Source organism: Temnothorax nylanderi, unplaced genomic scaffold, assembly GCF_030848795.1.
Source record: "Temnothorax nylanderi isolate EJ_2023f unplaced genomic scaffold, tnyl_v1.0 TNYL_tig0016_pilon, whole genome shotgun sequence".
Taxonomy (NCBI): domain Eukaryota; kingdom Metazoa; phylum Arthropoda; class Insecta; order Hymenoptera; family Formicidae; genus Temnothorax; species Temnothorax nylanderi.
This window is the reverse complement of record NW_027249078.1, coordinates 56,852-72,885: the sequence shown is the minus strand read 5'-3', so window position 1 is coordinate 72,885 and position 16,034 is coordinate 56,852. Positions and strand designations below refer to the sequence as shown.

At 38.0% G+C, this 16,034-nt stretch overlaps 1 protein-coding gene across 3 annotated transcripts in view; it reads left to right on the top strand.

The window, feature by feature from the left end:
• The window catches only part of LOC139768398 (uncharacterized), a 99,560-nt gene that overhangs the window by 42,583 nt on the left and 40,943 nt on the right, over positions 1-16,034 (top strand). For 2 of the 3 annotated variants that reach the window (XM_071698539.1, XM_071698543.1), the window contains exon 2: positions 56-209. The exons of the other annotated variant lie outside the window; for it this stretch is intronic. The gene's annotated coding sequence lies outside the window, so the exon portion shown is untranslated. The remainder of the gene's footprint in view (positions 1-55; positions 210-16,034) is intronic. 3 annotated transcript variants of the gene reach the window in all.

Here is a 16,034-nt window from a genome sequence, read left to right as displayed (position 1 = left end):
TACTCTTGATAGAAAATCGAATTATTAAATTTATTAAGTGTATTTCTGCATGAAGGGATTCGGATGCACCGGAGTGGAAGCGTTTCGCCTCGTTATTCGTCCTGGCCATTGCAAATTTACCACTCGGACGGTGATCACGCTAATAAGGACTGTCGACATCATACCGGCAACCGCAGCGTAAATTAATTTGTAGAAGCGTACACATATTGGTGAGTCCATATTGTTTTGTGAGATCGTTGTTTTATCATTTTCATCATAAACTGCTATTCCTCGGAGAATTATTTAGCGCTCGTTCGAGAATGACGAATACTTCTTAATTCTATTAACGGGATAATTTCCACTCCGTGAAATTATGTCGTTATTTATCATTATTATCACGAAGTTCGTGGCGTAATCTAATTTTTAATTTGACAAGGAAGGGACAGAGAGACGCGCGACGATAATTGCATGCGCGTATCTTTTGGTCGGGTGTGTGTAATACTTCTCGTATTCATATATTATTCTTCCAAAGAAGAATGATATACGAGGCGATAACGTGAGATTTCTCATGGTCCCTTACGGTCAAAGGTTAACCGTTTCCGATACAAATATTCTATTTTATTCTGGTCACATGGCGAGGCATGCACATCTCGTTTACGTCCGATATCTTCACTCTATTGGCATTTGCCACCTACTGTCGTCAAATATCACAAGCTGCGCGATTTCTAGAAACGAAAACACATTTAGACTCTTGACAGATTGCGATAAAAGGTAGGATAACTTAAGAATTGTTTGGAGTACCTGAGAAAGGTTCCCCTAATAGTACGTTGCACGGTATCAGTGGGTACAATTCAATCGTATATCTAACTGTTTTTTTTACCTTTTGTGTTGAATCGGATTTTGTTAAAACCGTAGAATTAGGGCAACGCGGAATTAACGTACGTGCGAATGTACAAACAACGTGTCCATGCGTGTCCTTACGTCACTCCGTGCCACGCGTATAGTTTGCGATAGGATTAAACGCTCAAACTGCGTGGTTATCGATCGCGCGAGCCAATTAGTAAGCAACAAAGTAACTTTGTCGCGACCCGTGCATTTGTGTACCGAGTACGCGGGGAAAAGTCCGGAAAGAGGGTGACAACGGGAGATAAAACGGGTGGAATTGCCGCGAAGGAGTCAGATAGGTGTTTTTTTTTTCTTTATTTTCCCTTTGGATCGTGACAATTAGTTGCGTTCTTTAATTGGCTCCTACGAGGGTCGCCGCGATATATCGGCTCTATCGCTTCGTTCCCGCTTCGTACTTACGAAGCAGATTTCTTGTCGACGGTTTTCCGCCGTCGATTAGGATACGCGTGGCAGATTCGGTTGATCATTACTTTTCTGTAATTTGCATAGCGAGCGTGGGAGCTGTGTAATGTGTAAATAATTAATCTGCCGCACACGCAACCGCTGTACTTTTTACGATGTATTCAGCGACACGAATCTGAATGCAGTAGCTTGATGCGAGAGGTGTCACATATTGTCAAATGAAGTCGAAAACAAAATTTCAGCAAAATCCAATTGTCGCTGTAGATTTTAACATATTCTTTTTTTCTTCTAAAAAGGAATTTATTTCTTTCTCAAAGAACTTTTTTCTAATATTATTTAATACATAGCTTAGATAGAAAAACAACGAACCTTTTGCCAGACTTAATTAATATTTGATTACATTTAGATAATATTGGAAAAGGAATGTTCTGTAATATATACAATTTGCAAAAGTTTTGTGATTTTAATAGGAACCATTATATACTATAAGCAGATAGATGTTTGCTGTTACTACGGACAGTGATATAAATGTTCGCCGGAAGATTAATGTTGACAAACTGAAGAAAAATTATTTTCAGAGGCATTGTCGCGCTAGAAAAATATCTTTTTAATGTCATTATCATTCATACATTAAAAGCTTTTATATGTATCTTGCGTAATTAGTATATAATGTGTATATATAATAAGAGTGCCAGCAATGCGTAATGAATTAATTATATAAACAATAATAACATCAATAATTAGATCTCAGAAAATCATAGGCATATAATAGATAGAAAAATTTAAGAAAAAACTTAATGTACCATATTCTCGAATTTCTATACAAGTCGCGAGAAGTTTATTTCGCTATATCTTTTTGATTATTAAATTTATCATCTGTCATCTCTTTAAAATGGAATGTGCGAACAGGCGAATCGATAGAAAATGCAGACAAACTAGAATGCCTTGTGCTCTTCATCAAATCGAAGAATCGCACTTGGTCTAGCATGATAATAACATATACCATTCTCTATGCCTACACTTGAATCTGTCTTTTGCATAATGGCCAAGATTATTGTGTAGGTTGCTGAATGTGTTCTGAGGGAAATTTTGAGAGAAAGGAGGATAGGAATTTGGTATGCACGACCCTCAATTTATTCTCAATTCCAGAGAGAGAATAAGGATTAAAGATGAATGAATGCAGGCGTAATTCGGCAGCTATTCGGTGCCAGCATAGGCATAGATAATTCATTAAATTAGAAGAACGTTGGATAATAAATTAGAGCTCTCGGAGATTTGCGGGTAAAAATATTACGATTTTGTTTCTCCACGTGAAGAATGAATTCCTTTTTCGGGAATTATGCATGGAAATTAGATAAATGGAGAACGAATTATACAAATATTATTATTAGACGAAAGAGGAAATTGCTCCTATATGACGTCAACTGCTGTTTCAACACTGAGTGTTTGAAACATTTGCATTTTGATGGTTTTCGCCAAAGGCTAGAAACGTATTGAATATAAATTTCTTATCGAAATTTTTCTCTTATATAGAAGTCATGTTATTCAACATTTCTCTGAATATTTCGCCTCTATTACTCATTCTTTACATGTGCACGTGTTCTAAGCGCGCAGCGTTCGAATATGGAAAAGTTTTCGACATATGTATATTTCACTTCGAGAAAATAAATTTGAGGGAAGAGAGCGAGTTTAAAAGTTTATATCGAGCATCAATACGTGATGGATTCCGTTTATGATACCATGTGTCTCCCGAACTGAAATTAAAAGCGAAATTTTCTTGCGACCGTTGCAAAAATATTTCGAGGTCAGCTGTAGATAAGACGGTGTAATTTCTTGAGATAAAAAGATCGGTTTATTATCATAAAAATAAATTTTTGATTTAAAAAATAAAAATATTATTTTATGTTTTGCATGGAAGAACACGACTTGAAATATCACATCGAGAAGACAAATAATAGAGAAATATTGTGTTGGCATGAAAATACGTTTACGAAGAGAAGCTCCCAATCGCAAACAATCGGTTCTGAAAGGATCAATAAAAAATTCAGTAGCGCCAAACGCGATTATAGCCCGATGTTCGATCTATGCTTTTTTTTATTGATTGAAGCTATCGTGTTCCTTTTTCGGCTTTTCACGAGCTGAATACAAGTGCTGGATAATGATACCGTAACCGGTCTGTACATCGACAAGTTCGTGCGTGTTGGTGTATAATCCGCCGGATTCGTTTGTGATTTATAGATTTGCTTCGTGTACCGCGGTTTAAAATTGTCGAAGTACCTCCTTTGTACGCGTGTTACACCTATAAGATGAATATGTAACAGTAATTTTTGCAGTGTAATGGAAAGCTTTACATGCCTTGTGCGATCTTTTTTATTCCAATCTGCCCGTGTATACACACACATGTACACACAAGGTGCATTTTACTCCATCGAGGTACAAAGTAATAGGAAGAACGTATGATACGCTACATTTTTCACCATATTGCATTTCCAAGAATACATGTTTACACGTAGAAAATACAATAAGCTTTTCACGTGTGTATGAGAGGTGAAAAATAACGGAAGTACATTCATAAGCAAACAAGTGTGAGGAGAAACAGAGCAGGCGTAATCCGTGCTGAGGCGTCGCGCCGCGTCACGTCGCGACGGCGGTCGCTTTTGAACCACCGCCTTTATTTCCGCTGCTTTTTTCTTTTTTCCCCACATCGCCGTTAAGACGCGGCACGATACCGAGTTTCGCTAAGCCGTTAAAACGGATATAACGCGGCCGCAATAACTTCGTCGGCGCTTTCTTGGCTTTCGATAGAGCGAGGATGTCGGCGGCGTCAGTCTTTAATACGGCAAGTGGAACGACTCGATGAATAAGCCGTCGCATCGCCGCGCGCCGCGGCCGTGCAACGCGTCGTAGCGTTTCTCCTTACGAGTAGCTTTCTCGTTAGCTGAACTACGATTCCGGTGCAACGAGGGATTTGGGAATACCACCTCCGTGCCCTTTCTTAATTTCTTTTGCCGTACCGTCCGGCTTCACTGCCGAAAGATTACGGAAATAAAGTGCTCTGAGAACATCACGATGGAAGGGAAGGAAAAGGTACTCTTCGCAAATTTGTATTTTTATAAATTGAAGTCTGCATGTTAAAAATTTTACGTAACATCGTAACCGATTGACATGCCGATATGATCGTCGCGAGGACACGCGAGTGAATTTATTATAAGATAATTCCATTAGAGAGAGGATTCTTTTGAATATTTTAGTGGATTAGCAGCAGCGTATTTTTATAATACATCTTTTAGTTTTTACGTGTGATACAGTGAACGTGATGTAAGAATAGATTCGTAAATTAAATACTTTGACAATCTTAATGAGGTGAATATCCTCTTGTCACGTTTACGACAAAGTTATTTATTGACAAAGCTACAACCGTAGTAGTCGCTCCGAGGGTTAATTACTCTCCGGAGGTTAATTTGGGCTATTCCGGAGCTTAACGAGTTTGCACTTGGATCCGATAAAAACCACACCATTTTTTCAAAGGCGATATAAGCGAGACATCCAGTGCATATCTCATTTGAAAAAATTGGAGGAGCATTTACATATAAAGTATTATTTAATAAATATAGGTCTAATATCTAATAGTATAATATCCGCAACACAAAAATATATCTTAAATTTCGCGTAAAACGTTTATATTGGGAGTAGTTATTTAATCAGTAACTTTTTGTTTTTAATGAGTTTGTTAAACTGGCAGGGTTATTTAGAAGTTAACGTTACACAATTTTCCGATGAGAGTATCATGTCACATTTATATAATTATATGCATGTCATATAGTGTTTCTGTTTATGTTTTCGCAAGTCTGCTTATTTTCAACTTGCTGCTTGAGGAAATTATAATAATGCATGTCGGACCTCGCTATCGCATTTCGGATGATTATATTCCATGGAATATAATTACTGTCGGACGGACTGTAATAAAGTTTTCCATTACATTCTGTTTCCGAGCAGTTCTCCTGAAGAATTTCAAATGAAGATATTACTGAAAATTCCCTCGGTGCCCTCCCCGTATCTAAATACGTCGCGCGTCGGCCGGCAAGTTAGACGGGCTACATCTCGGACGCGATTTTATAAGCATTTTCCGCTCAGGCGCGAGAATTCGTGGATTTAACATTCAGGATGACGTTTTGGAGCTGCGGAAACATTACACAGCTATGGCGTGCAGATTCGTGCATTTCCAACGTGTCTTTGTAATCCAGTCAAGCTTTCATAACCGACTGCTCTTGTATGTTGCCATCAGTCTGACGAGTTTCACGCGAACGCTTTCTCTCTCTCCCCTGCTCTTTCTCCTTCTCTTCCTTCTCTTTTCCATCGTCTGCTTATGCTTATATTCTATTTGTCAGTATATATTTGAATAAATTTGAATCGTAGCGCAGTCAGGCGTGCAACTGCGAGTTTTTTTGCTTGTTAAACTTTTTTTTAATTAAACATTCGTGCAAATGATCGCTGCAAAGTTGAAGAAATTAATGACTTCGCGCACCTAATGACCGACGATAAAAACGATCGAAGGGTGTGCGAGACGTTCTCCTTCGCTTTAAGTTCTTAAACATTTAATTGCACGAGTCGAGACTTTAGCGAAGGTGAGAAGTTTGACGGCGCGGGCGTGGTATGTGGCGCGCTCTAATCTAAATAATTCTTAATAAATCGCGTCAAATCTGTTTTTCCCTGAAAAATATATCTGCATGGAATATATCACATAATTTTCTCTCTTTTTTACACATATTTCAATTTTTTATTTAATACGAATATTTAATATGGTTTATATCCGATAAAGCTGAAAATTTCTTTTCGATAACGTGAATAAAAAATTTTGTTATTTAAATTATTTTTAATCATGAATATTAATTCCATCACGCTTTTTAATACGACGTATATAAAATTTGATAAATTTACGAATGTAAGGAAGAATACGAAAATTGAAGTATTGCGAGAACGAAGTTTTGCGTGAAAGATTCGAAGGTTATTCTTGATTATTTTCGAGCCGATGTACGGGTTTAACGAGTCCCTCTATTTTCGTTCCTTCATGAGTATTTAATTTATCCGTCACTTCGTGGACCATTAATCAAGCTGACGTTGCCCATTAATACATTAATATACGCCCGTGTCAAAGTTCACGGGGCAGCTGAAGTATCAAAGTGTCGAAGAAGAACGGTGGCGTGTATTGTGCAGGAAATTACAAAGAAGATGTTACATCATTTCACGTTTCGAGAGACAAGCGAAGAATAACGATTTATTATTTTTCTCATACCTTTCCTACTCTTATCTCCGCTGCCATCTCTCTGCTCTGTCACTTTTCTTATCGCCATGTAATGTTTAGTTCATTTCTCGCCGTCTGAGAAAAATGCAATGGTCGCGTCCGCTCGATTTAACATGCCTAGAGAAATGTTCGATTTACGTGCGATTGCTAGATCCACTTCCGGCGTAAATAAGTTGCGTGAGTAGAGATCCGCGAAATCTCTCTCTAGACGTGACGCGCATAAATCAGTTCAATTGGCCATCAAGCTCGTATGTGGCTGACTATTAAAATCGCGCGTTCTGATAAAAAAAAATGCATCGGTCGTATATTCTGCATGACCGCTCTATTTTTATTACGCGAGTATTTGTTATCGATTCACGCATTCGTAAATATTTGGGTGATCGAAATCAATGTGCCTGGCGCGAAGTAAATCTGTTCTCGGTCATATATACACGGTGCCATTAAGGCGCGACACGCTGTGGCGTGAAAGTTTTATAAATGACGCGGGGGAATCGAGCGGGCGTGTTGTAATTAACGGTCGACGACGAATTAAATCTTCAAAAAACAGCGCGCGGGTCAAGAGATCTTTTCCATCTTCGGGGGACGCTTGGCACAATTACTTCCAATTATCGCGGATTTCTCGGAGCTAGGGAGAGGAAGTTTCTCGTTGCCGATGCGCTCGATACGATTCCACAATTCTCTTTATAAAAGTCCCTGGAACGGAATTTGTAGCGTCAATAACGACCAATTAGCTGCTGTGTGCACGAATAGTAGAATGGGGTGAACCTGGTTCCATCAGAATCGCATCGTTTTCATCGCATATTCATTCACAGAAACAATGTATACGTATACACAACTGTGCGGGATATAAATAAATTCTCTCAAGGAGATGAGGATTCCGTGCGTCCTAATAAATTACACCTTGGGTGGTGCATACGTTTGTTATTGATCATCCGCTCTGATTTTATATAAGCCAGAGAATATTTACGGCAGAAAGATCAATTGCATTATTTGCTTTTGACTTATATTTATTCGTTCGCTGCAGTAATAGTCTCATCGATTAACAGTCATGCCTCTGAGTTATACAAACGTATTAAATTCTTTAGTAATCTATTTAGTAATCTTATTTGCAAATGAGAAATGGGAGGAGTAAAACGGTGACGTAAGATGACGCAGCTTTTTGTTAGCCAACACATTATTACGTAAATCCTTTGCTGATTAAATTAAGCTTTTTATATTAGTTTACTAAAGAACAAGGTGCGAAATCATGTTGGTATTAAAACGTGTAAGCTGAGAAACTCGTCGTTTTTTTCGGGGGATATAATCCTGCTTTATACAGCATAATCTTTCGGGAATGTGCGTTTCCAAGGCAACACTCCGCAGGCAGCCTGGTTCGTTGATAAGCCTTGTTATTTTTTCGTTGGATGATTTACTATGTACACAATGTTTAATTTTAATTTTTATTCCAGAATCTTTTTTGAAATGAAAAAGATTCATACTGGTGCATCAGTTCTCATTCACATAAACAAATAGCTTTTGAATGTTGATCCATATATCAATTAGTCTTTCTAATATCTTTTCATAAGGTAGAATTTGTCACAATTTATTTCTAATAAAATCCTGCGAACGTCCGGACTAAATGGACAAGGTGTAATGCAAATTTAAGGGAGAGTTAATGAACCGACATCGAGAGGGCAAACGACGCATCTTCGTTCGCGGAGATAAATTGAGGAGCATTAAGGGAGACCCGACTCCTACGCTTTCTTTAATGATTTAACCTGTCACGCTCCTTACTGCCCCTAATTGTGGAATGCACGCCATTTAGGAGCTTCTTCGTTGCCTCATTAAGGATAATGTCGTTTAAATTTACGAAATTATACGCGAAAAATTTTACGCCAGAAAAACTAAGAGAGTTCTCGAAAGAATGAATCTCCTCGCACATAAAGTGGTCTAATAAAGACATAGATATAAATCAAAGATAAATAGAGCAAAAATGTGCAGTCAGGCAATTTAATAATATCAACATTCGTTTGTTCTTATACTTTTCATATTGTCTAATCTAATATTATCTACTATTGAAAATTTGCAAATTTTCTCTTTCAAGATTTTTATATTATACAATTTTTATAGACTTTTTGATTCGATTATAATTGCGTTTCTCTCTCTATACCATATTCTTCCTGATTTATCTCTTATTTAAATATTTTTCTAAAAGTACATATTTAAAAATATGCGACTTTAGAAAAGAAATACAACAGACGACTTGAAAACTAAAATGAAAATAGGGAGTTTTTGCAATATCGTCTTTGAGGTACGGTAAACGTTATCTGAATTGTTCAGATACATTCACTCTGTATCTGAACAATTCAGATACGGTTACCGTATCTGAAAGACGGTATTGCAAAAACTCCCTAATAGTACGAAGAACCGGGTTCTTTCACGAATATGCACGTTGTTTTGCTAAAAGCTAAATAATTTAACTGTGAAATACGACGCTGTATTCTGCAGTGAATTTTTTCATCAAATCCTGCGCGAGATTGTGTGTTGCGCGTTCTGCAGACTACCAAATCGTTAATATATTTTCCAGAAAGGCTGTGCGTATATATGGTTTCGTGCGCGGTATCATTCTGAAAGAGAAAGAAATTCGTTCCTTAATTTCGCAAAGGTAACGAAACCGCGAAACAGTAATAAAATTTTTCCGTTGAAACATCGGCACACGTATAGTTTCATCGTCGTGAATCGGCGAGAGTGAATCTGTCGGCTCGTGTACGACTGAGAGAAAGCCTGCATGCAGTCGAGAAAGACTTTTCACGGAACGAAAGAGGCTTTCAATAGACGTGCGAAGACAAAAATTTCTCGTGCACTTCGCGGAAGCGTTACCGCGTGGTACGTCATCTTCAAAATCGGAGGTAAATGTTCCTAAAGCAAAGAACGGGGAACGGGAAATGGGAGAACCACCAGAAATGCCCGGGAGTTTTTCACGTTCGGCTGAGCGAGCGACTCATTTCTCTGCACCGCAAAGAGTATCAGTTTTTCGTGACTAATCCATTGTGTTTCTTTAACAATTTTCATTCATGTATTCGCTGCGCGAATATGTAGCGATATATGCATTAGGTCTTTTTCGTTTTTCAAATTTTTTTATATGTATACAAAACGTTTTGTTTAATATTCCAATTGTATGTCTTGTAATTATACGAAGTGCAACTTTGAAATTAAAAGAACATCTTTAATATTTTAAGATATATTATAGACAGGAAAGAATCATTGCAAGAGAAAATAGCTTGACAGTTTTTCTTTTAAATGAAAACTTTTCTCCAATTAGAATCTTGTAGATCTTTCTTGAAGCTTTTATAAAAAGTATATGTGCAACTTTTTAAAATTTTAAATGTTTAAAAATATCCAGAAATATTACTGCGCGTGCGAATAAATATTATTGCTCAATAAATGCATCTTGATTTGATACGCGATTACTGCTTATATATAATTGCTATAGCAATTTTCCTTCTCTCTAATAGAGCTTTTTTGGCACATATTCCATGGTCTCTCCGATATATTCTACGATGTTAAAAGATCAAGTTTTTTGCTGTAATTATTTAGTAGCTGCCAATAGAAAACCATAATACTCCCCTGACGATCATTAAGGCACATAGCGCTTGATTACCGACAAATAAAATACAACTTCACAAAAGCATGGGTTGGCTGAATCAATACTTTAATCAGAGCTATTTACCGAACCTTTGATATTTAATAAAATAACAGTATTTAATAAAGTGACAAGTTTTAACGATATAAATGACTTTATACAACCTTTACATTTATGAGTTAATTTGTTTTAGTTTTAAGTTTTATTTTTCGATTTATCGTTTCTTTTTTATCGCGGTAATTTTTATCCGTTCGAAAAGTCGTCCCACGTTTCGTTCTATACTCGTAAGGTATATTTTTAAAATCAAATGCATGGACGGATATAATGGGATAAAAATGAACTTCGTACGCGTTCAATATAAAAGCGTAAAAAAAATTTTCGACTTTAAAATGTACATCGGCGTCCTCTGCAGTCTAGTAATTAAAAATTCGTGATGCATGTATTTCTTTCTTATCCTCTTGGGCAGCCGCATGCTGTTTGTTCATTCAAGAACAGAAGCACGGAAGAATTTATATACTCTGTGATTTACTATCTTTGCTTATGAAATAAAAAAGAGATCCCTAGAACGGGGGACGCGCTCGAGACCAAACACCGTTCAAGCGATGCTCACGTTTAATCATCGAAATTGAAACTTCTTGAAAATGTGTGTGTATATATATATCATATATATTTAGAATAATTTATAGTTTAAAAGTTTTGTAAAAATATTCGCTCTTTCTAGTTGAAAGATATTTACGATTACGAAAAATTGCGGTAATGATCAAAGACAAGTGTGTTTACTCAACAATCTATAGATTGACCTATTTTTCCGATTATTATTTACATTTTTCCATGAAATATAATGAATATTGAAATTAATATTTTTGCCTTGCTGCATACCGGCTATCTTACGCGTTCTCTATGCCATGGGCAGAGCAAAGGGATATACGTTGAATTCATTTGATCAGAAAATTGACATTCCACTCGAAGTGCTGAAAGCACCATTATTTTTTTTTATTATTATCATCCGCGCGGAAGAGGAGATTCGGATTTCCGCGTATCGCAATTTCATCCGCGTGGAATATTCATACGGCGGAGATTAAAGCGAACGGAACGCCGTAAAACTATATGAAACGCCGTAAAGCATGTGTTAAGCGGCGAGTATAATAATATTTATTAAAGGAGCCCGGAGTTACGCGGGATTCATTATCTTTCTGTATCATCGAACAACACTCCGCAGGGGTGTCCCCGGGAGTACCTAACCGAAAATCGAATTTTGGCACTCCGCCGCCGATCGTGCAATATTGCGACGAGGACTCGGCCGATCAGCGAGTCGAGATATCACAAACTTCCCCGACAAATCTCTCGCGGTCCAAGCGAGAGATAGAATTTCAGGTTCATCGAGCGTATGATCGCGTGGGAAGGGATGGGCCGATAGCTGCAACGTACAACTGACGATTAAGCATCTGTCGATTTTATTCATAACTCACTCTTGCACGAAATGGACTCTGACATGACACGTTTATAACGTTTGCATAATAACAGTTTCCAAGAATTATTTTTGCAAGTAACCAAAGTAGCAGATAAAAAATATAAAAATATGCAATAATACACGTGTATATTTATGTATTTTATTGTGGTAGTTACTTTTATTTTATGCAAGAATATTTATTAATTTTTGTATTTTTTATACATTTAGTCTAGTTAGTTCAATGATTTATCTTAATAATCTAGTCTGATCACTCGCAATGAAATGTATTGATTGTTTTGCATTTAAATTAATTAAGCGAAGAGATACACAATGTTTCTTTTAAATAAATAACAATTGTATTTGTATACCTACCGTCTTTTCCTCAAATAAGCATTCTCTAAACTGCGGAAGATGAAAGATCCTCAGTAACTTATTTCAGGCAATTAAGAATTGAGCGGGACTATGCCGTGAAACAGGAAACTTTATTTATTAATATCATTACCGCTGTTCACATTTACCACTTTATTCGAAATGAGTCTCGCAACATATCTACCGCTACATATCACCGGTGTATACTACCTCTCATATTTGTCTATAAAATGACGGTGTACAAGAGAGCGGAAATTTTATCTTGAATTCTATTTCCGATTTCTCAAGTGCGAAGATTTATGAATGGAGTTTTTGATGTTTCGATGTCCACGTCTTATTCGAGTTTGTGGCCGTAATAATTTTTTTTCAGATAACGTGGATAATTCCAAAGTGAAGAACTATCCTGAAAACAAGGCACGTAACGCTCTTGTATTCGATACGTGCAAAGAACACCACGGCGAATTGAATCAGAAAAATTGAATTAAGACTTTCAGACGGAAATTATATCTCAGCGGCTATATCCGGTAAGATTTATACCACGCTCATAATGAACAACTCTGCCAGACTTCGCATTACAATGGATAAATTAGCACAATATAAAAGTTTCTTTATTAATATTACCTCTGCAGAAACTTTTTAGTAGCGCTCGGCGGGTAATCTTCGAAGGCATGTAATTCTAGTTTATTAATGCAAACGTACATATTTAATGTTATCTATGTATATGTTCGCGCGCAAAATATGTTATTTTATTGCTTTGCGGAAAAGGGCAAACGTTATTGTTGAAAGAAAATTCATGCGAAGCTTGAAAATGTCATATTAAAATGGAGCGCCTCGTGTGGAAATATTAGAAAACAACGTGTTCTATTCATGTATTCGGAGGCTAAGGTAAATATTTTTCCAATCTATCAGAGATCTTTTGGCAGCTCGCCTTCCACAAATGCTATATGAATATTCAGCTTATCGCAAATATTTTTCCGGCGCGGAAAAATGCACGCGAGAGACAACTGCGCGCCGCGTAACGTTATCTCTGCATTTATTCGGGAAAGTGTAAGTTGTGCACAGAACCGAATAGCGTAAAGATTTGTCAGCCCGGGAACGTCGGCGTACCTGAAACTTCCTTGATAAATCTCTGGTAGCGATATCGGAAATGGAATCCGGAATAGAATTTCACTTTCGTCGCGATCGCGAGCGCATATGCATGAGAAGTTCGCGTGCGTGCATGTAAGATAGTTTCGAAACAAGGGACCGAATTAAGTGCTAAACGCGAATCACGCCGGTGGATCGATTAAACTCCGTGATAAGGAATCTGCGCTCAACTTTAAACCCCCGTATTCCAAGCACATATTGCCTTGTAGATTGTTGTAATTCGCTTTAATTGATATCAACGTTATAATTAAGATGCGCTATAATTACGCTCTGCGGAAGATATTAACTCAATATATATCTTCATAATTTTTCTTTGTAATTCTTAAGAACACGTACTATCTCATCTATCTCGGTGCGTTTTAATTAACTCGCGTATTGACTCACTCCACCTTATCTTTTCGTACTTTAAAATGCAGCTTTTTAAACGTCGTTAAAAAATTTGTCCCTTTATTTCGATTCAAAGCAAATTTAATTACTTACATAAATTTATCTATTATTTTATTGATCTTATTTAATCACGATAAGAACAGAGTTGATACTCTATCGATTACGTTGATTATAATCAATACGGCGGGTTTTCTCATTCACAAGTCGATATCCTGTGTCTTGATTTGAAACTTCGGTTTTATATGTTCGCGAACTTCAAAAGCGCGACACGTTGCCCTCCGAGCGATACGAGTTGCCTTCGAATAACGCGTCATGCATTTTTATGAAGTTCTGCTGCCACCGTTGTGAAAGAACCGACTAACAACGTGTCGAAGAACGCCAAATACTTTCTTTTGAATCTTGCCCTATTAGGAACTGCCGCGTGCGACTTTTTGATCTTCCAAGATCTCGCCGGTCGTGACGTGCTGGTTCTTTGCCAGGTTGATTTAAAAGAAGAGAAAAATCTTGTTAGCGCTCTGCACGCTGAAAACATTGCGGCCAACCGGTCTCGCGGAAGTATAGCAGATGCCCGTATCCCGGAAGCTATGTATGCTTCTCGCGCGTAGCTGCGAATTGTGTATTCCAACTTGTAAGAGTATACCGATAAATAATGTCGCGAATAGCCACGCGAAGCCAACTGAGGACACCAGGTCGAGCAGCGAAGTTACTCGCTTTTACGTTTCTTATTACTTTCCACGTTGAAAGAAGTAAGGGAGTGACATGCTACTTTACTCTCCTCCTCTCTTTCCCTGAAGATTTCCAACGTGTAAAAGAACAGCGAACATTAAGATACTCCATTTTTTCGTGTCGTCTAGCGAAAAAGAAGTGGATTTAAAAAAACACGATTTTTTTTCTACACCAGTACGTCAGTCGATCTTTCGCATCTGACGAGCGACAGACAGACGGCGAAATCAGCGTTCGAAGCTTCCGCGCAGATTTCATTATGCAATTCCATCTATAAATAATAGCTGAGATACTAATATTAATCCTCTTACGGTCGTTACCCTCCGTAATGAATACGATTGTAATACGAACGAATAATCGACGGGCGGATTAAAGCCTGCGAAAATCGCAGTGTTATAATCTCGTTCGGTAACACGGTTTCGCGAGCACGGGAAATATCAACAACCTCGTCGAGCCCGCATGCATCTATCACGTTTTGCGCAATACGCAAAATGTGTTCGCGCTACATAACGCCGATGTGCATTTTAATAATGCACTCTTGCCATGTCCAAGCGCATTATCGCGCGCATATGCTATAACGCGAAGTGCTAAAATATCAAGAGTGTATCAGTATCGATGTGCTCGAACGTCGTATGCGTATACGAGAGTTTCCTTCCTTTCCGAGAAAGAATGCAAAAGAGACAAAAATTATTTATACGCAGTATTCCGATGGGAAAAAAAAGGAATAGTCATTAGACTATATAGAGTCTATTTATATCGAAATCATTCTACATAGGTAGACATATTTCGATATGCATTATCAACCTACGTAGTAATAATTAGTTTGTGTGATGAAGCGTTATATATTTCGTCATACATTTTCCCATAATGAGCTTTTAGACCAGTCTGAATTGAATTACTCACGCTCTTTGCGCGTGTCTCTCGCAAAATATAACTCGCATCCGTAATTTAATAATGAGTTAATTATGTCCCGCGGGTAGCTCTGCTTGACGAGAACTTTACAACTGTCAACGAACTTTAATTAAGGACAGATGAGCTTAAAACTCAAGTATATATAAGCGATATAATATAAACTGCGGTCGCACGCAAATAAACTCGTCTTATCGGTCTTGGGAGGTCGTAGCTTGCGGAAAGCTGCTATCATTCAGATCGCGAGAAGGAGAATCCGTCCCGCAAAGGCAATACAGACGACAGCTTTGCGACCCTCGTTGCGAAGGGATACTCAAACGTGAAAACGAGAGAATTATCCAAAGCGCTCGCAGCGATATGGCAGCCCGTTAGTTTGCGAGCCACGGTCGCGAACTTCCACCTCTGCCCGCTGAAATGGCAGAATTTGTCAGCGGTTGCCCCAACGCCGCAACTTTGCCGGCCATCATTTTTGGCTCGGTCTCCCGCGTATTTTCCATCGTAAACACGCTCGTCTCGACACACGTCTCGTTACGCGATTTTTTCCACATGCCGCGTATGCCCGCAAAGTTTCGATGGGTAGCTTTAAGTAGAGCCAGTTCTGCTTCCTTGGATAAATCGCGCGCGGATCGCGAAATTGCGAGATTACTTCGGCGTGCGCGCCGGTTTTAATCAAACTCGGCGCAGATTTATAGCGAAACGCGAAAAATGAAACACAATGTCCCCGCGGGGAAGCTTTCGACAATTATAATATTAATACTCTCTCTGCGACTTCGTATTTTCGATATTGGTATATTTTATCTTCCACGTACGATGTGGATATCGATTAAATTAAATATAAC